The following is a 19678-nucleotide window of genomic DNA, read 5'->3' as shown; positions in this document are numbered from 1 at the left end:
GGCTGTGGCGAGGGCCTGAGAGCTCCCCCTCCATCTGTGCGCGCACGTTCTCCAGACTTGCTCAAACTAACCCCCGGCCGCGCGCTGCGGGACTGATGATCAAATATTTGGTTTCCGAGATAACACGCCCCGATAGCGCTGTTTCCTGAGCCGCTTTCATTCTACTTGTGTAGCTTGCTGCGAAAACCCGAACCAAGTCAAGACAGCAAACTCACACCCACGGGCCCTTTGTCAACATGGAAATAATGATACTGAAGCCCCAGGCTGGGCACCTGGGGCGTGGACTGGGGGCTCGGGGAAGTGCTGATCTGCCTTCAAGCTTCCCCCTCCTGATAAGGTCCCTGGAGTTCCCGGGAGGCCATTGTCTGTATTTAATAATGACCGAATTCAACTGGTGACCCAAGCTTCAGTGAGCGAGGGGTGGGAGCTTTAGATACCAAAACACCTTCAAGAAAGTTTAAATTTCACTAAGCAGCCAGTTAAGAGGGAAGCAGCAGCATATGACCTGATTTAGAACAATCTCCAAGATGTATGAGGTGGAAAGCAGCAAGGTGCAGATGAGTGGGCTGCCTGCGTGCTTGTATATCATCGTGTCCTCCTGGAGGAAGACACCAGGAATGGGAGATTTTACTGAGAGGTAGAGAGGGGCACAGCTGGGGCTTAGTGGGAGCTGGGCTCTGATTTTTCATTGTCTGCACTTCTGTCTTTGTGATTTTTTTTTAAACAATGTGTATTTATTACCTATACCAAAAACTTAAGGAAAATTCCAAATACATACACATAAATAATAAATGCAGAGCTCTGCCGCCCTCCTGAAGCCTGGTGTTAGCGAGGGCCCTTTCTCTGGTGGGGGATTTATGGCATCATCTGTTCTGTTGGGTACCCCGTACTCCCACTGAATGTGCAGGTCCCAGCAGCTGCCTTCAGAGCTTGGCTGGGGTCATTAAAAAGGTATTTGTAATCTCTGGCTTCTGTAGAAGGCCCTGCAAATGAGAGCAATCCCCACCACCACCACCCCCACCCCACCCCATTGCTATGGGCCAGCAGTGTGCCTAGACCCCAGGGGCTCCCTCTCCCCCAGAGAAAGCCCAGATTGCTCAAAGTGTGCCTCTGGGAACTCTGGTGTGGGCTGTTTGCTCCCCCCATGGCGGCAGGAGCAAGCTGGGACTTGTTTGGGAAGGCCACAGCTGGGTGGTTTTCCTCCTCTGGCTGTACACACACCTTTCAATCCATTTCTTTCATCTTGAAAGGACAAAGACCGGCTTGTCTGAGCCTCTTAATCAGTCAGGCTGGCTTTGGGCTTTGTGGGACCCTGACTTTCTCAGGTCTAGCTTTCTGGAACATCACTCCAAATTAGATGGCAGAGTGGCTTTTAACAGAGCGTATTGACCTTGTTTTCTTTCTCTCTCTGTCCCTAAACTCGAGGTCATTAGTTAGGTGAAGACCTGGACTACAGTTTGGTGAGACACTTCCTGTAGATGCTTCTAATGTTGGCCTTTAATTTCTGCTAAGCAGCAGCACAGGAATAAATTGCCTGTCCCTTCTGTTCTGTTGTAGCTTGGAATCTCTCCATAGGAGGGACTTGGGGGTGGCAGTAGGGTTGGAGAGGGGTGGGGGAGGTGAGGAGACTTGTCTGGACACTGAGTTTGCTGAGAAGGAACACTGCTATGCTGTTTTTCCTTGGATTGCAATCATGTTGATCTGTAGTATTTGAAGTTTTCTAAAGGCAAGTTTATTCTCACACTTTACATAAGAGTGAGAAAATGTCACTTGCACATATGAAACTATTACTTATTATTATGGTGGGATGGGGGGGCATGGGTGAGGATCTTGGCAGCCTTTGCTGCCCCTTCCCCCTGCACTGCATACTTCTGCTGTCTTGTAGGGAGGTGGGCCTATGAGTGTGGGGGACCCCTGCCTGAATTCTGAAGGCTTTTGCAGACCTGGTGCGTTTATGCTTCCTTCTGTCTGCCGCCAAACTAGTTTTTGTTCCTATAAGTCGTTCTTGGAATTCAAGTTTTTTGCCAGGCTGAGCGGGATCTAAACTAGAGGGGAAGCTAGAGGGGAATTTACGACAAAACCAGGTGGTGGGAATGAGGACCAAAGACTTCACCGTGTGACAAAGCCCAGCCTGTGCCGTGAAGCCCCGTGCAACGTGAGCTGAGCGGCCAAGTGAGACTCCCATCTTCCCAACCTGGGCCCCTTAAGTTCAATGGCAACATTTGTAAACTGGTTTGGATTAACAACCCTGATTCCTCTGTGTAGACTTAATTTTGGAATTCAAAACAGCGACCCTCTCTTAAATAATCCCCAGGCCATGGCGATTCTGCAGACTGAATCTAGCCATAGTCTGTCACCATTCTTTCTTTGGGAAGCTGTTAGAATCTTCTAAAATAGCCGGCTGGCAGTAGGGAGTGGAAGTCATCATGTGTATCTCTGGTCCAGGTAATGAAGGCATGAAATTTGTTGAATCTTTGATGCTAAATTTAAAAAAAGAGAAAGTTGGAAAGCTATCATTATTGGAGTCAGCATATAACAGTGGCTTTTGTTAATGTAGCCGAAGAGTAGGGAGAGGGCCGTGCAGTGGATTTTTGTTTTCTGCCATCTGGCTGTCCTTTTTGTTGACAAGTGTTTGGCATTAAGACCTCTCCCATTGCCCCTCAAGAGCAGGCTCTACCACTGTAGAGTATTAGAAAAAGATTCTGTTACAGTTTTTAAATTTCCTTCAGGGAGTGCTTCGCAAAGGGGAGCGTGGACTGCAGGCATCTGCAGCTGTAACCTGGCTTGTGTTAAAATTTGGAAGGGGCTGTTCCACATTCCAGCACTTGGAGCCCCGGCCTTCACTGGTGAGCAGCCAGAGGTTAATATAGATGTCACACAGCTCCCCCCTTCTTTCTTTCTTTCTTTCTGCAGAGCGCCTTTGCTATAGGAGTGCACCAACAGCTGTGTTTTTCGTAACCCTTTCAAAATCACTTCTTTTAAACCTCATTTTCCTGCTTATATAAATCAAAGATTTTCCTCCACTTTTCCCAAGCATGGATGTGACCTGGCTTTGAACTTGTTCGATCTTCTATGTGTTTTCCTTCTGGAATCAAGGCAGGGTAAGGCTGAGCCCTCGATGACAGCTTGAGTGGCTATTTTTGGGGTTTGTTCCGGGGTTGTCATTCGATTGTGGAGCAGTCCCCATGGAAGGGGTAAGAGACATGGCCCAGTTGCAAATCAGTTTCAGGGCAGGAAGGGGGATGATTCCCTAAATGTGCAGAGAAAAGAAACCACTTTTGAGATGCAGCCCTCTCGAGCTACAGTTTGGGGCTTTACCATGGCATAGTAGGCTGTCAAGCCTTTGCTGAGATAAACACAGCTGGTGCACGATCCCCTGACCACTGGAATGCCAGCGATGTGAGTGAATATCACATGTCCGCTGAACTTAGAGACAAGTGATGACTTCATTCCAGGGAGAGTCCCATCTAAGTTGATTGATCACTTCTATCGCTTTAATATCTCCTCCCTATTCGGTAAGGTCATATTTGGCGCATTGCAAGAATCAGCGTGTCCTAAGTCTCGCCCATCTCCACCCTTCCTCGCCTGCCCATCCGTGTAACCGGCTGGATATTTTGAATGAGGAGCCCTTTGCACCAAGCTTCTGGCTACATTCATTCTTTCACGCTGACTCTTCAGTCCTAGCTGGGGGTCTGTCAGCACACTGGTTTCTTGGCAAGCTGCTGCAAGGCTTCGCCTTAATGCACTCTGGTGCTGTCACCAGGGTTAGGGCACAGGCAGGGATGTGTGGGACCTGTCATGATATTGTCAGAAGGATTGTGCGGATTAGCCTGTACAGCATAGTGGTGGTGAGCACTGCAGCTGTGTACACTTATTATACAAGATTTAAGTCCCACTGGTAAAATCAATATATTGAATTGCACAACCCTCTGCTTTTAATTAGTTTAAATCAAATGCGCCGGTGCCATTTTGCCTCCTCTCGCCTTCATGGGGTGAGGAAATACCAATATTTACATAGAAACTGTTAATTTGTGGTGAAAATGATAACACATTTGGCTTTACACACTCAAATTGCTCCAACTTGATGGAACCCAGATCAACATGGAGTGGAGTTGAGGAGGTGACCTCACCAGGAGCGGGGAGGAGACACCCATGATGTCTGCGGCTTGAACCCTGGATTCCAGGTGCAGGTGGGCATGTGCATAGAGGCAGTGCCTGGGGATGCTGGTCCTTCAAGAAGTGAGCTGATTCTTTCTACTGCAGGTCAGAAATAGTGAGATTTACCCACATCATCTAAAATCCTTTCTCGGAAGCATTCTTAGCAAATTGTGAAGTGGGAACTTGCTCTTGGGTCATTTTGAGCCTGTTCTCCCAGCATGCAAGGTCCTTTGTACTGGGCAGCTTGAGGCATGGTGCTTTATTTATTCCAGAGCTTCACATGCTTTTCTTTCCAATCCCTGAAACAGTTTATAGAGGAAGGGGGGTTTGTTCACTGCAAATGATCCCGTGTACGACCACGGCTATTATGCAAGCCATTTGGCACTAGCTGTGTGTTCAAGCTGGGAGTGAATTCTGGATTTTGCAGCAAATGGCATCTGACAAATAATATTTGACAAAAAATGTGAGTTGGTATTTCATAATATGGAACAGATAGTTCATTGAAGCTTCCCGGCAAAAAACTGTTCAAACCCAAACTGAAATGGCAATGCCAGGGAATACCAGGGCCGCTGCTGCATATCTTTTCCTCTCCAAAGTAGAGTGTTTATGATTTGGGGGGATATTCAAGTGCATGAAGTTTGACACTTATGGGAAACTCGGGGTGGCATGTGCAATACCGCCCTTTGAACATTTGTGTCGGAAGGCGTTGTGGGGAGCCGCGCAAAGCCTGTGCTGATCCGCGTGGAGTGGATTGAATTAATGACAACTCGGAGAGCACCAGCTTTAGGGTAATTGCTTTATTGTTTTGGAGCCAGGGTGCTTATAATCCGGTTCCTGTGCAAACATGTTGAACGTGTGTTAATGCATTTCCAAACCAGAGCCTCTCACACAACCCTGCTTTTCATTAATTGATGTCGGTAGCATGGTACAGTATTTCAAAGGGCTGGCCAAGTATAAACTGTGTTTCCAATTTCCTTCCTTTCCTGTGTTTGGAATGCCAATGTTAATTTGTTCCCAGGCAGGAGCGGGGGCTGCCAACCGAGGCTTTCCATAAAGGGCTTCACAGTGAAGGCTTCCAGCCCTCGCTGATGCTTGGGCTGCCTGGCCAAGTCTCCTGACACTTTGCAGCTAATTCTGGGTGATATATGGAGTGGGGGGTTGGGGGCTTCACTGCCGTGTAACGGAAGTTCTCAGTGACAGCAGTGGGTGTGACTTGGCAAGGGAGATTGGAACGGCATCCACAGTGATTTTCTTTAGACCCAGCCTAAACCCATGTGTCTGTTTCCACTGTGACTGCATATTAGCTGTGTGACCTTGGGCAAGTTACCTCACATCTCTGCATTTGTGTCCTCATCTTATAAAGGCTACAATGGAATCTCTTCCTCAACAGATTCTAAAGAAATAGAAACCACATCACCCATGCCTAGAGGCCGTCACCTAGTAGGTATAGTAGGTGTACAACAAATGGCAACCCTTGTTGTTATTGTGTTGGCCAAATTAAGATATCCGTTGGTATATTAGTACAAATTTCAGTTTGTTTTTTTTTTTGAGACGGAGTTTCACTCTTGTTACCCAGGCTGGAGTGCAATGGCACAATCTCGGCTCACCGCAACCTCCGCCTCCTGGGTTCAGGCAATTCTCCTGCCTCAGCCTCCAGAGTAGCTGGGATTACAGGCACGCGCCACCGTGCCCAGCTAATTTTTTGTAATTTTAGTAGAGACGGGGTTTCACCATGTTGACCAGGATGGTCTTGATCTCTTGACCTTGTGATCCACCCGCCTCGGCCTCCCAAAGTGCTGGGATTACAGGCTTGAGCCACCGCGCCTGGCCCACAAATTTCAGTTTTTAAGTACTTAATCTTAAAATACTGAGATTAAACCACTCATGTTGTTTTAAATGTCAAGAAAATGGTTCCCAAAGTAATGAATATGCATGTGCCTTCCTCTTTCAGAGATCCCTGATATTTGAATGAATGCACTAAACTTATTTGAGGATGAATCGTCTAATGCTGAATCTTTCTCGCAATTATAGCATCTATGGTTATTTAATGATTTTGCTACTTGGGAAACTGAAACTGAGTGAAAGGGTTTGCTGGAACTCTCTGTAGTGCCTTTGCAACTTTGAATCAAAAATTGATTTTAAGGCCAGGCGCAGTGGCTCACGCCTGTAATCCTAGCATTTTGGGAGGCTGAGGCAGGTGGATTGCCTGAGCTCAGGAGTTTGTGACCAGCCTAGGCAGCATGGCAAAATCCCGTCTCTAGTAAAAAAAAAAAAAAAAAAAATTAGTCAGATGTAGTGGCATGCATCTGTAGTTCCAGCTACTCAGGAGGCTGAGACAGGAGAAATGCTTGAACCCAGGACATAGAGTTTGCAGTGAGCTGAGATCGCGCCACTGCACTCCAGGCTGGGTGACATAGCCAAACTCCATTAAAAAAAAATCGATTTCAAAATAAAATGTTTAATTGAAAAAAATTGCATTACTGAAGTATTTCTTCCCACTCCTTTCTGGAAGATGGTCAGAGTACAAATTGTCTTTCCCTTCAAGGGAATGGCAAGCCCAAAGAATTCATTAACAGAACTGCACAACTTCCCCACTTTTTATTAGAGCAGGTGCAAGGCTGCCCATGGTTCCCACAGCTGGGGTAAGGCTGCAACAACAAGCCCTGTGTGGACTCAGTGTGTTTAGAAGTCTCTGGAGACCAGAGGACGAAAGAGAATGTCTCCAGGGCCAGATACCGAGGGGGACCTTTCTCACTGAAGACTTTCCATAGTCTTGAGTGAGAAATTCCCTTCAGCTCTTTCTACACTGTGAAAACTCCGACGTACTGAGTATTAGGTTTCCCTGCATCTCTGGGGTCACGTGTTCTATCACATCTTTATCTCCCTGGAGTAGCTTTCAAGTTTCAATCTTTTGTTGCTTGGCTTAATTAAATTTGCCCATGAATAAAAACTTGCACTGTTTCCAAAATCGAGGACGTGCGTGTTTCTAAGCATTGAGTTTAGGCCTGCCCTGTCTTGTGCTTCTAGCCTCTCTTCTGCTTTCATGTAGTTTGGACTACATGCGCAAAAAGAAAAAAAAAAAAAAGGTAAGCTTTTAGCATGACAGCTGGCATATAATGGTCCAAGTGCTCATCCGCCTGGCAACTTCACACACACGCAAAGGCAGGCGAGTTTTTCTGTGGCTTGTGTTTTGGCCTTCAATAAAGGGCACTGCTTCTGATGTTTTTTTTTTTTTTTTTTCAGACATCCTAATTCTCCTGCCCACACACGGCCTTGCAGAATTCTCGTGGTGTAGAAGGTGCTCAGATACTGGTTGTTTCTGTGCATGAATGGCTTGAAGACATTCTAAGCAGTCTCTTGTAAATGCTTTTGATCTCAAATTCTCACTACTAAATTTTCGGGTACATACCCTAAATTCCTTAGTAATGAGTTAGTATTACTTCTTAGTAATGAGTTGTATAACTACTACAGGATAGTTAGGATAGCTTGTACTTCATAAAACATAGACAAAAATAGAAATTTAAGTAGGAGACACTAAAGCTAAAAGCAATACAAAATTCTGGTGTTTGTTAATACAAATTTTAACCAATGAATCATTTTAATTTGAATTAAAATCAAAATGGAGGAGACGGTGTTGAGACCATTAAAATACAATTTTAGTGAACAATATACATTGAATTATGCTCTCACTAAAGTTAGCAGTGCAATGGACTGTTCGTTGATGTTTTCAAAATCGTGATTTAACAGTTTGAGATCACTGATCTAAAGGTCTGCTCCCAAATTTTGATGGCCCTTCATCTAGTCAGTATCCGTGAAGTTACTGCGTGTGAAGAAACTCACAATCTTGGTGGGTTAGAAATCCCAGAAGTTTGTTTTCCATTTGCATCAAGTTATTGCTCTATTGTGGGTTCAGGGTGGGGCGTGAAGTTCGGCACATTGGTGGCAGTGGGGTCCCTGGGGGAGGCTTAGGTCCTCAGAATGTCACGAATAAGGTGCCAGAAGGAAAGACAATGTAAACCATGCACTGGCTTTTAACAGTTCTAGCTGGAAGTGCCTTTCTAACTTCAGAAAATTCTATTTTTGTCTATGTTTAATGAAGTGCAAACTATCCTGTAGTAGTTATGTAACTTATTTCTATTCAGGGTTTATACCCCCAAATTTACTCTTCTACCTGAAAGAGCTTCTGCTCACATTTCATTGGTCAAAGTGAGCCACGTGGGCAGGCCTGACCCAAGGTGGGCAGGAGACGATGATGCCATCGCTTGCCTAGAAAGGCAAAGCGCCAGACAGTGGCTGGGAAATGGCACACGTGACACCACACTGTCATGGCTGAAGCATCTCTCACAAGATTCAAAGACAGAAACGCTAGGAGTAAGTTGTGCAGTGCGTTGCTGAAACCAGATCTTCATTTTTTTAGTCCCATCTGTCAATTATGCAGATATTTTTGTTGAAGCTCAGCTAGTGCACTCCCAGGACTGTCAGTTGGAATTTGCTGAACCATTATAATTGTAATCTATCTTTCCCTGCCTCCCAATCGGTTCTTCTTGCATTCTCCCCAGGGCTTGCACTCCATGTTGGAGACTGATGTTCTGGAAGCTTCCATCTCACTGAGATGCTGAATTGGTTGAACAAGAATAACATCTCTTTCCGTTCCCACTTGTAAAATGATGTCCCTGTTTATGACGTGTCTTTCAGCAAAGGCAAGCCTCAGCTTTAGTCTAGTTTACTGCCCAGAGAATTAAGGAGCGTTACTGTGCTCCTGGCTAATGAGATGACTGCTGGTGTTTCCCTGGAAGGTGCAGGTTATCACTCCGCCATGAAATCTTGTCCACAGTGGAAGAGCTGCTTGCTTAATCTCCTGGGCCTTAGAAACTCCCTTTCTGCCTCCCTCCTTCCCTCTCTCCCTCCTTTCCTTTCCTTTCCTTTCCTTTCCTTTCCTTTCCTTTCCTTTCCTTTCCTTTCCTTTCCTTTCCTTTCCTTTTCTCTCCTCTCCTCTCCTCTCCTCTCCTCTCCTCTCCTCTCCCCTTCCTTCCTTCCTTCCTTTCCTCCCTCCCTCCCTCCCTCCTTTCCTCCCTCTCTCCCTTCCTCCTTTCCTCCTCCTTCCTTTCCTCTCTCCCTCCCTCCCTTCCTCCCTCCCTCCTTTCCTTCCTTCCTTCCCTCCCTCCCTCCCTTCCTCCCTCCCTCCTTTCCTTCCTTCCTTCCTTCCTTTCTTCCTTCCTTCCTTCCCTCCCTTCTTCCCTCCCTCCTTCCTTCCTTTCCTCTCTCCCTCCCTCCCTCCCTCCCTCCCTTCCTCCCTCCCTCATTCCTTCCTTTCCTCTCTCCCTCCTTCCCTCCTCCCCTTCCTCCCTCCCTCCTTCCCTCCCTCCCTCCCTCCCTTCCTTGCTTCCTTTCTCTTTCTTTTGACAGCATCTTACTCTGTCCCCCAGGCTGGAGTGCAGTGGCATGATTTCCACTCGCTGCAACCTCCGCGTCCTGGGTTCATGCAATTATTGTGCCTCAGCCTCCTGAGTAGCTGGGAATATAGGCTCCCACCATCATGCCTGGCTAATTTTTATATTTTTAATAGAGACGGGGTTTCACCCTGTTGGCCAGACTTGTCTCGAGCTCCTGACCTCAAGTGATCCACCTGCCTGGCCCCTTAGAGACATTTCTTAATGCAGCCAGGATCTTGCATGGCTGAATCTGGAAATTAAATTCAGAGATCCCTTCATCATCTAAATGCATCACTGAAAGGAATCGTAGTGATCTAAAGCAGAGGGCTGAGATCTTTCTGTAGCAGCAATGGATTCCGAGTAGCCATCTTTATGGGGCCTCTGTGCAGTTCTCTCAGCATTCTGCAAGGTAAGCAGTGTCATTTCCATTTTAGGGAGGAGGATGCTGAAGGGGCCCAAACATTTGCATCTAGGATGATGGGGCCAATGTGTGTGTCCAGCTCTTGCTGGGTGCAGAGCTGCCCCTCCTGGACCTGTGAGATATTCGAATAGGAAGCAGAGAGCATGGAAGAGATGGTGTTGAGACCCTTAAAACAGAAGCCAAGCCCATGGCATTGACTCTGATCCCATGTTCTGATGGGTGAGATAGAGATAAGCAGGCACACACCCGTCCATGCTATGGTCTGCTCTGCATGTGGTACCCCCCTTCTCCTCCGTCTTTATGATTTAAAAATAACTGTCAGGGCAAAGGGCCCTGAGTGCCTGTGGGCAGGGGTCCTTACGTGTACCCCTTACCCCCTCCATGGGGAAATTCCAGAGCCAGCCAGAGATTGTTATTTTAATAGCTATTCCTCAAGATGCTATATAGAAAAGACCATAGAAACAGCCTTTTCTATATGTCCTGGAATACATTTGTGTATGGTCTGTAATATTGTAAAATCCCACAAATCAAAATGTGCATGAACAGGTGCTTGGGGACATAGCTGGGGTAGATCTGGGAGGGAATATGTAATAGAGTAGGTCCAGCGCATGGACTTCTTTTTGTTACTGTATCAGTGTTGACTGGAAACAATGTCAGAAGGAGAAGGCAAGTAGCAGAGGATGTTTAGGATGTAACTGTTTGTTAATTACACACATAGGCACCCCCACAACTCTCCACACAAGGGCACCGACTCATATTATAAATTTATTGTTTGTGGGTTCATATACATCACGGTAATACCATGGGCACATGGGTAGGAAGGACCCCGTACCTTCAGGGTGACAGCTGCCTCTGGGGAGGAGGGAAAGGATAATTTTAGGGAGAGTTTCAAACAAGTCTCACCTATTGCTGTCAAATTTTCTTCCTTTGAATAAGAGGAAACCAAAAGACTCCAGGCGTGGTGGCTCATGCCTATAATCCCAGCACTTTGGGTGGCCACGGGTGGATCACCTCAGGAGTTCAAGACCAGCCTGGCCAACATGGCGAAACCCATCTCTACTAACAATACAAAAATGCGTCGGGGGTGGTGGTGGGTGCCTGTAATCCCACCTACTCAGAAGGTTGAAGCAGAATTGCTTGAACCCAAGAGGTGGAGGTTGCAGTGAACTGAAGTCGCACCACTGTACTCCAACCTGGGCAACAGAGCAACACTGTCTCAAAAAACAAAAACAAAAAGGGAGTACAATGTAACAACATCCTGGATTGGGTCTTAGACCAGAAGGAGGATGTCCATGGAAACGCTGGTACAATCTGAAACAAATCTGGAGTCAAGTTGACAGTAGTAGCACAGCAACGCGAATGTCTCGGTTTTGTCAAACGTCCTGTGGTTGTGGAAGACGTTCACCCTTGGAAGCCTGGGCAAAGGGTGCTCAAGAGCTCTCTGTACTCACTTTGCAATGTTCTCATTAAGTTCTTCTAAAGTCAAGAGGTTTTTGTTGTTGTTTTAAAAAGGAAGCAACCATGATGCTACCCCTTGTCGTTTCTCTGTTAGGGGCGCATGGATGTCCACGAGCTCAGCCACCAGCTGCTCTTTGCTGTGGTCCTGCCATTCCCAAGGCTGGGGCAGGAGCGCCAGGTCCACAGCCTGTTTGGTACGGCACCCAAAGGCCAGTAATGAATCCATCTACAGACTCATTAACACCACAGGGACTCAGCGAGTAAAAGAAAAACCCACGGGACAGTGCCCTGAGACTGTCCTTAAAACCTTAAAACTCTCTTCCTCATTCACAAGGTGCCCAATATAAAGCAGCTGTTTGTTTATGGTCAAGAAAGAGGGGGTAGGGTGGGGGGAGATCTAGACGATCTTACAGTTTTCTTCTTGGTCCTGAATTTTGTAAAATGCCTCCTACTCTATTCCCCAATCTTCCCCCTTCTCAAGTTTCTGTTTTTGACTGACTTGACCTAACATTTGTTGAGAGAGAAGCCCTTAAAAATGGCAGCAGGGCCTTGGAACCTTCCAGGCTAGTAAATGTTTATGGGATGGAGGCACTGGTTGGTCATTTCCTTTAGGAGGAAACAATAAATGAAGCTACTTGCCTTATGCCTACTCAGACCCTGAGCTCCTAATTATCTTAATATACCGGCAGGAAGGGGGAATGGAAGGGGGTTGGGAATCCAGAAATCTCTGCCTCTCTGGAACTTGGAAGGGCGCTTTTTAGTATGTTTAGTGCACAGTTCCTCAGCCTGGGCACTACCTGTGTTTAGCCAGATAGTTCTGTGCTGGGAGCTGCCCTGGGTGTTACAGGATGTTCAGCAGCATTCCCAGCCCTTCCCCCAGGATCTGACAACCAACTGTATCTCCAGACATTGCTAACTGTACCCTGGGGGGCAAAGTTGCCCCCAGTTGAGAACCACTGGTGTAGGGTAATTTGGCTCAACCTTGGGAATTCATCTGGGAGCCTCAGCCTCAAACCCATCGGCACACAGTGATGAGTGGGAAAAACAGCATTTCTAGATGGACGGGTTATTTTCTGGCTGAAAAGAGCACAGACTGCAATCAAAAGTCGAGCCTTCTCCTGGGAATGCAGCTCTACCGGGCTGTGAAACACCCTGGAGACTGACACGGAGGTCAGGTCTCTAAAAAGCAAGCATTATCTCCTGGAACCAAAATACTTTACTGTACCTTTTGCTCCATGGTGTTAAAAGTTTATTCAACATATGTTGAGGACTGGCCCCTCTTTAATTTTTGTCTTCCGAGGGTCCTCAGGAGGAAGAGGGCAGATCTCTCTCTCACCTTCTTCCCCTCTTTGCAGGTAATTTACTCATGGGTGGGAGAGGGAGGGTGAGCACAGAAGCTACATTTTCCCATGTCTCCCTGTAACTTAAATGCTGCTTAGAGCAGGGAGACCTGCTTTCTTCAGACCCCAGCCCACGGGCCATCTCCAGCCCACTGCCTGTTTTTGTACAGCCTGTGGGCTAAGAATGGCTGGTATATTTTTTAAAAGGGTGATAAATACTCAAGAAGAATCATATTTCATGACACTAAAATGACATGAAATTCAAATTTCAAGGTATGTAAATAAAGTTTTATTGAAACACATCCATCCACTTATGCACCCTCTCTGACTGCTTTCCTGCTGCTGTGACAGGGTTGAGCAGTTTCCATGGACATGATGGTGGCCGAAGCCTACAGTACTTTCTGTCTGGCTCTTCATGGAGTTTGTTGATCCCTGCCTTCCACAGTCTATGTCCCCTACCTGGGAAAGTGAAAAAGTAAAAAAACCTGAGTTCTGTTTTGTTTTGCTTTGTTTTTCTGGGACAGAGTCTCGCTCTGTCACCTAGGCTGGAGTGCGGTGGCACAACCTCAGTTCACTGCAACCTCCAGGTTCAAGCGATCCTCCTGCCTCAGCCTCCCGAGCAGCTGGGGTTACAGGCATGCGTCATCACGCCCAGCTAATTTTTGTATTTTTAGTAGAGGCAGGGTTTCAACGTGTTGGCCATGCTGGACTCAAAGTCTTGACCTCAAGCGATCTGCCTGCCTCGGCCTCCCAAAGTGCATTTGCCCTTCTGCAGACAGTGGCTCAGTCACCCCCTCTGCCCTCCTCCATGTTTACCAGGGCTTCTCTAGTCTGCGGAAGCCCTGGGCTAAACGACGTCCCCTCGGAAGACTCCTCTCCTCTCTAACATCGGACATATACTCTGACTCCCCACAAGGGCGACATCGAACACGGTGCGGCTTTTCCTGTATTTGCTTGGTCCCAGCACCCCCTTCTCCTGTGTTCTGATTTTGAAAAAAATTCTAAAATGTCTCAGATGGTAGTTAAGAGTTTGGTCTGCATCAGATTATCAGACCGCAGAGTCCCCACCACTCCGCCCCCACCTCCCTGACTCAGGCAGGTTGTTAAACCCTGGGTTCCCCGTTTTCTACTCTGGGGTTAACATGGGTGCCTGTCTCCTGGGTTGCCGCGAAGATCCCATGTGTGGGGATGGGAAGAGGGCTGACCTCAGGCTGCCTGCAGCTGGTGCCCAGGAATGCCGGCGGGAGGCTACGATGCTGTCATTGGCCACGCCATAGCCTATCAGGAACCCACCGTGCATGGGACCTGTCGGTGCCCTCAGCTCAGCTGCTCTCTTCCCCACCGTGTTGGGCTGTACTGCTGGTTTGTACGGGGACCCAAAGCAGGCTGTGGGCATGGTGGCCCCAGCCGTGTCTCCACAGGACTTGGATTGGGGCTGCTGGCCTTCTCTTTGCGATGATATCCCAGCTGAAATGGCAAGCTTGTTGATATCGACTGGGCACAGGCAAAACAGGAAGCTGGCTGAATTACCACAAATCCTGTTATACAGAAAACTGCCTCCTACTGATTAAGACCTGTGCTTATTGGTGCAGAGTTTTAAGGAGACACCCAGATCTACCCACCCCTTCCAGCTGGGGGCACAGGTGACCTGCTGGGTCTAGACACTTGACTGTGGTGGCCTACTCAAAAAAAAAAGCACGTAAATGAAGCTTTCACAGTCAAGTTGTATATTTGTCATTTATTTCTCCAAATACCATTCATGTCAGGCTTAGTGGGGTGGCATTTCTGGGTTTCCCCCACTTTTCGATATGGACAAATGAATTTCTCCTTTTTTTGTTTTTTATTTTTGAGTCAGGGTCTTGTTCTGTCACTCAGGCTGGTGTGCAGTGGTGCAATCTTGGCTCACTGCAGCCTCCACCACCTGGGCTCAAGTGACCCTCCCACCTGAGCCTCCTGAGTAGCTGGGACTATGGGTGTTCATCACTACGCCTGGCTAATTTTTTTTTTGTGTGTGTATGTATATATATGTATACATATATATACATATAATATATACATACACACATATGTATCTATATAAGTACTATATATATATGCTATACATGTATATATGTATAGTACTTATATATACATATATTTATATATAGTACATATATAATATATATGTATATATGTACTATATATATAGTGTGTGTGTGTATGTGTGTGTGTATACATATATATGTATGTATATAGTAGAAATTGGGTTTCACCATATTGCCCGGGCTGGTCTCGAACTCCCGGACTCAAGCAATCCTCCTGTCTCGGCCTCCCAAAGTGCTGGGATTATAGGTGTGAGCTGCTGATTCATTTCTTCATTTTAAGTGAGGACCTGCCCATGCCAGCTGTTCATTAAACAGCATGATTTCCACATTGATTTTCATGTGTTTGAAATGGGATCAGGGATGACAAATCACTTGCCTAGCTTTGGGGTTGGCAGATCTGTCTGTCTTTGCATCCAGGTCACTGGTGTGTGTCTTCAGGCAAGTTACTGAAAGGGTCAGAGTGCTTTGGGCCTCAGTTTCCTTCTATGGTGGGTGGCTCAAGGCTCAGGACACTGAGATTAATGAGATTGTGGCAGGAAGGGGCTCAGTCCTCTCCTGCAGGGAACTCTCAGTCAACAGGGCTGCTCCTGGATGCCTTGGAGGCCCAGACTCTCTGCAGAGCCTCTTCCTGTCTTATCTGTAAACATGACAGTAGACCGATGTCATTGGAGAACATGACCATGGACTGGTGTTATTTTAGTTCAGCAGCTGCACTTCACTGGAGATGCCTGGAAGTTTGTCACCAAATCCAGCCCTCATATCCAAGACTATACACTTCCTTAAGTACCTTCACATTTCAAACATTATATGTGTGTTATTTACTCAACTCCCATTATAGATTTTGAAAAGAATCCTGGGCATTTGAAAAAGTGTGATGCAGTCAGCGCTGTGTCGGGGATAGGTTAAAGACAGCAGGTAGGAGAGACATTGGGCAGAGTGGGAATTACCCTTGAATTCCCATGGGAAGCTGCTTCGTTATGTGTGTGTCCTCGTGGCTAAGTCCTTCTCCCAGTTTCTCTTCCAGTGTTACAGCAGCCCTCGGCTTCTTCTGCTACATGTGGGATGAAATAATCGGCTTCAGTGTTGGACCTATACTATACTAAAATACTTACCTTCAAACACCAGAAGAAAACTGTTTTGGTATGATACTTAGGGATCCTCCGGGTGTTATACTTACACTTAAGGACTGATAACACCCTCTAGGACAGCAGATACTATGAGAGACACATGTCCTAATGCCCACTACCTGCTTCTGTGGAGAGGAATGGTGTTTCATTTAGAACTCGTTCAGCTGCAGTTCACAGAACACCTGTCTAGGGTGGCTTCAGCACAAAAACATGACATCATCTCCCCTAACAGCAAGTCTTCAGGGAGGTGAGTTCAAGTTTGGGGTGGCAGCTCAGTGATACCAACCAAGCATCCATGAGCTTCCCACCTCCTCCTACCACCATCCTCAAATTCCTCATGCTTACCAAATGGCTGCTGCCACCCCAGCCAGTTCATCCTCATGCTCACACTCAAGGCAGGAGGATGGGGAACGGTGCAAAGAACTCTCCTTGCCTGCCTATCTCTTGGTTTCCTAGAAGGTTATGGAAGACTTCTCCTTAAGTCTCTTGGGCTAAACTGTGTTTAAGTCTCAGCCTTGCTTGGAGGGAGGGTGTGAAGGTATGCAGCTGGCGTGTAGCCAGCACGGTGGGAGGCAGGGGTGGGAAGAGTGGGCTGAAGTGGTTGTTGGGTGACCACATTCAAATGATTGAAAAGGTTTCTCCCTCCCTCTTTGTTGTTTCCTGTGTTGTATACAGTTAGATTTACAAAAGGTATTTGTACATGTGATGTGGCTCCACTGTATACACAGATAAATAGAGTGTTCCACTGCGAATACATACAGAAGGTCGGTGGCACACTGACATTCATTTAACCAGACCCTCTGTAGCCCATGGAGGGATTTTAGGTTTTCTTTAAACTCAGAACTACCTACAAGTAGGTACATTAGCTCTAACTTTGAAGATTCTATAGAACTCTATCCAACAGCTAATTGTTTGCTGAAAAGAACCTTTGTTCTATTAAGGTAACCCTCCTGATCTCCTGAGATAGGGGCAAATTTCTTGGAAATGACCCGAGGAGGTCAGGAATTATTGTCCCCTGGGAGGAAGCCAAGGCTGGGGTGGAGCTTGGTTTGAGTTCTGCTTGTGGGACAGGCGGCTCCTGTTTGCCCTGAGTGGAGGATGAACAGATCAAGAGACTCAAAGCATTTTAAGAATCCTGTGTCAGTGTTTGTTAGCCAGGGCGCGGAGCTGCTTGAAAGAAATGCCTGCCTGCCCTGGCGAAATGCTGGGCATAACCTTGTGCTTATACTGAGGGCCTGATCAAACGTTTTCTAGTGAAGGGTTCTGGGCACATATATTCCTTCTGCTTATTCCCATGGGAGACTGATGTTAAGGGGTCTGGGTGCATCCTTAAGCCCATTGGTTGGAAGAGATGATTAGGGGAGAAGCTGAGGGGTGGTTCTGAAAAATATTTTGCTTACTATATGTGGCCATGAAGCAAACAGAACTCTCTGTTCTCTTCCCCCTTTTCTTGCCTTGAATGTGGTTTCGTGAAGATATGATGCTTGGAGCCACAGCAGCCATCTTGTGACCATGAGACAAGAGGTCTAAGAATTAAGTCAACATGCAGACAATGACAGACCAGAAAAGACAGAAGAAATTGGGATTCTTAGTCATATGGTTGAACTACTGCATTCAACTAAAATCCTTGGAGAGAGGCCCTTAAGCAGCTTGAGTCACGTGTTCACTCATTCATCAGTTGGGTCTAGAAGGTGGCCCAGGCTACAATCAACAGAGTTGCTGGAGTCAGCCTCTGGCCCTTTGTGCCTGGGCTGGGGTGTGTCATGTGGCTACTATGTGATTACAGCTATGTTAGCCATTGTAATAATCTTCCTGGTAGCAAACATTTGTCAACGGCTTACTATGTGCCTACCACCCTTTGTCTTCTCTTGTTTTGTTTTTGTTTGAGATGGAATCTTGCTCTGTCACCCAGGCTGGAGTTTAGTGGCACAATCTCAGCTCACTGCAACCTCCACCACCTGGGTTCAAGTGATTCTCCTGCCTCAGCCTCCTGAGTAGCTGGGACTACATGCACATGCCACCACGCCTGGCTAAATTTTGTACTTTTAGTAGAGACGGGGTTTCACCATATTGGCCAGGCTGGTCTTGAACTCCCAACCTCAGGTGATCCTCTTGCCTCAGCCTCCCAAAGTGCTGGGATTACAAGCATGAGCCACCATGCCCGGCCTGTCCTCTTTACTTAATATTAACTTACTTGATTTTCATGACAGCCATTTCAGGTGGGGGCTATTATCACCCCTATTTTACAGAGCAGATAAATGAGCAGAGAGTGGTAGTTGGCCCAAGAACACATATCCAGTGGAGCGTCACTGGATTTGGAGATCTGGTTCTTGAGGCTTCCCTCTTACACGTGATCCTGAACTGCTTCTTGGGCTTGAAAGGTAGGTTTGGAGCAAGCCAGTCAACAGCATCGCTACTTGGAGAGTCCCCAATGAGTGCAGGAGGAAGCCTCACCAGGGTTTTACAGTTATGTGTGTTACACCTACTGCCCAGTATCTTTGCTTATCAAAGTGGTTGAAAACCAGGATGTCTTTAAATTGATTAAGATATTGCTATCTTTTCCCAAAGAGCTGCTGTTGAATTGATTGTACCTCTTAGTATGGTGACAAGTGTGTATTGAGTAGGACTGGCAATGGGTAACGCCAGCAACACTTATTATTAATAAAACCGCTTATTAAGGTGTACAATGTGCGGAACAGCACAGAAGTCAGGAGCGCTGGTGAAGGTTTGCAAAGCAATCACACAGGGTAACCAGTGTGCACATCAAGAAACAGAACAGACCAGAACCGCCTTGTACTTGTACCCGGAGGTAACGATTGTCCTGTTTTCTAATGGCATACATTCATCTTGCCTGCTTCTAAACTTTATATCCATTTAAGTGACAAGAATACTTTTAAATCACTAATCACAGGAGCAACAATTTGGAGGGAAGACCCCAAGTAGAAGTTTTTCGAGTCTGTTTGCAACCCTTCCAGTTGCATTCATATAGGACACAAAACGTAATTTAAAAACAATTCTCTGGGCCCCGTGGGGTGGCTCATGCCTGTAATCCCAGCACTTTGGGAGGCTGAGGCAGGAGGATCACTTGAGCTCAAGAGTCCCAGGCTTCAGTGAACTGTAATTGCATCGGTGTACTCCGGCTGGAGTGACAGTGAAACCCTATCTGTATAAAAAACAAAAATTCAAAAACCACCTTGTTTTGTTTGATCTCATATTCTTCTGCTTCCTACACCAGAAATAGGTTCACGGGACAACCGTGGCATTTTAAGGGTGTTTTGATAGTTTAGCTTAGGAATTTAAGTTCGAGTTCTTACAATGTGAACTTGAAATAAGTGAGGCTTATCGAGATTTCCAGTTTCCACCAAACCTCCCTGCTCAGACCCTGGGGCGGCTTTTGTACGTCTCTGCACCATCCTGTTTTCAGAAATGAAGCTGATTACTCTGGTCCAGGGACAGAGTGTGGGTTTAAAGAAGACTCTTATTTTGAAAGGGAGACAGGGGCTGGGCATGAAGGAAAGGCAGAACCTTCTTTTCCTTCACTGCACCTGCACCTCCTGGGCCTAATGAGTTTAGGTTGATGGAACCCAGGCCTCAGGAAGGATTATAAATTCTCATTTGATTTGATTTGCTTCTAAAATACTTGAAACCAGCTGTGTCT

The 19678-nt window shown here is 46.7% G+C and overlaps 1 protein-coding gene across 2 annotated transcripts in view; it reads left to right on the top strand.

The window, feature by feature from the left end:
- Window positions 1-19678, top strand: part of BMP7 (bone morphogenetic protein 7) — a 95561-nt gene that overhangs the window by 2021 nt on the left and 73862 nt on the right. The gene's annotated exons all lie outside the window — the stretch shown is intronic.

Source organism: Callithrix jacchus, chromosome 5 (genome assembly GCF_049354715.1).
Source record: "Callithrix jacchus isolate 240 chromosome 5, calJac240_pri, whole genome shotgun sequence".
Taxonomy (NCBI): domain Eukaryota; kingdom Metazoa; phylum Chordata; class Mammalia; order Primates; family Cebidae; genus Callithrix; species Callithrix jacchus.
Note: the sequence above shows the minus strand (reverse complement) of the source record. Positions and strands in the feature narration are given on the sequence as shown.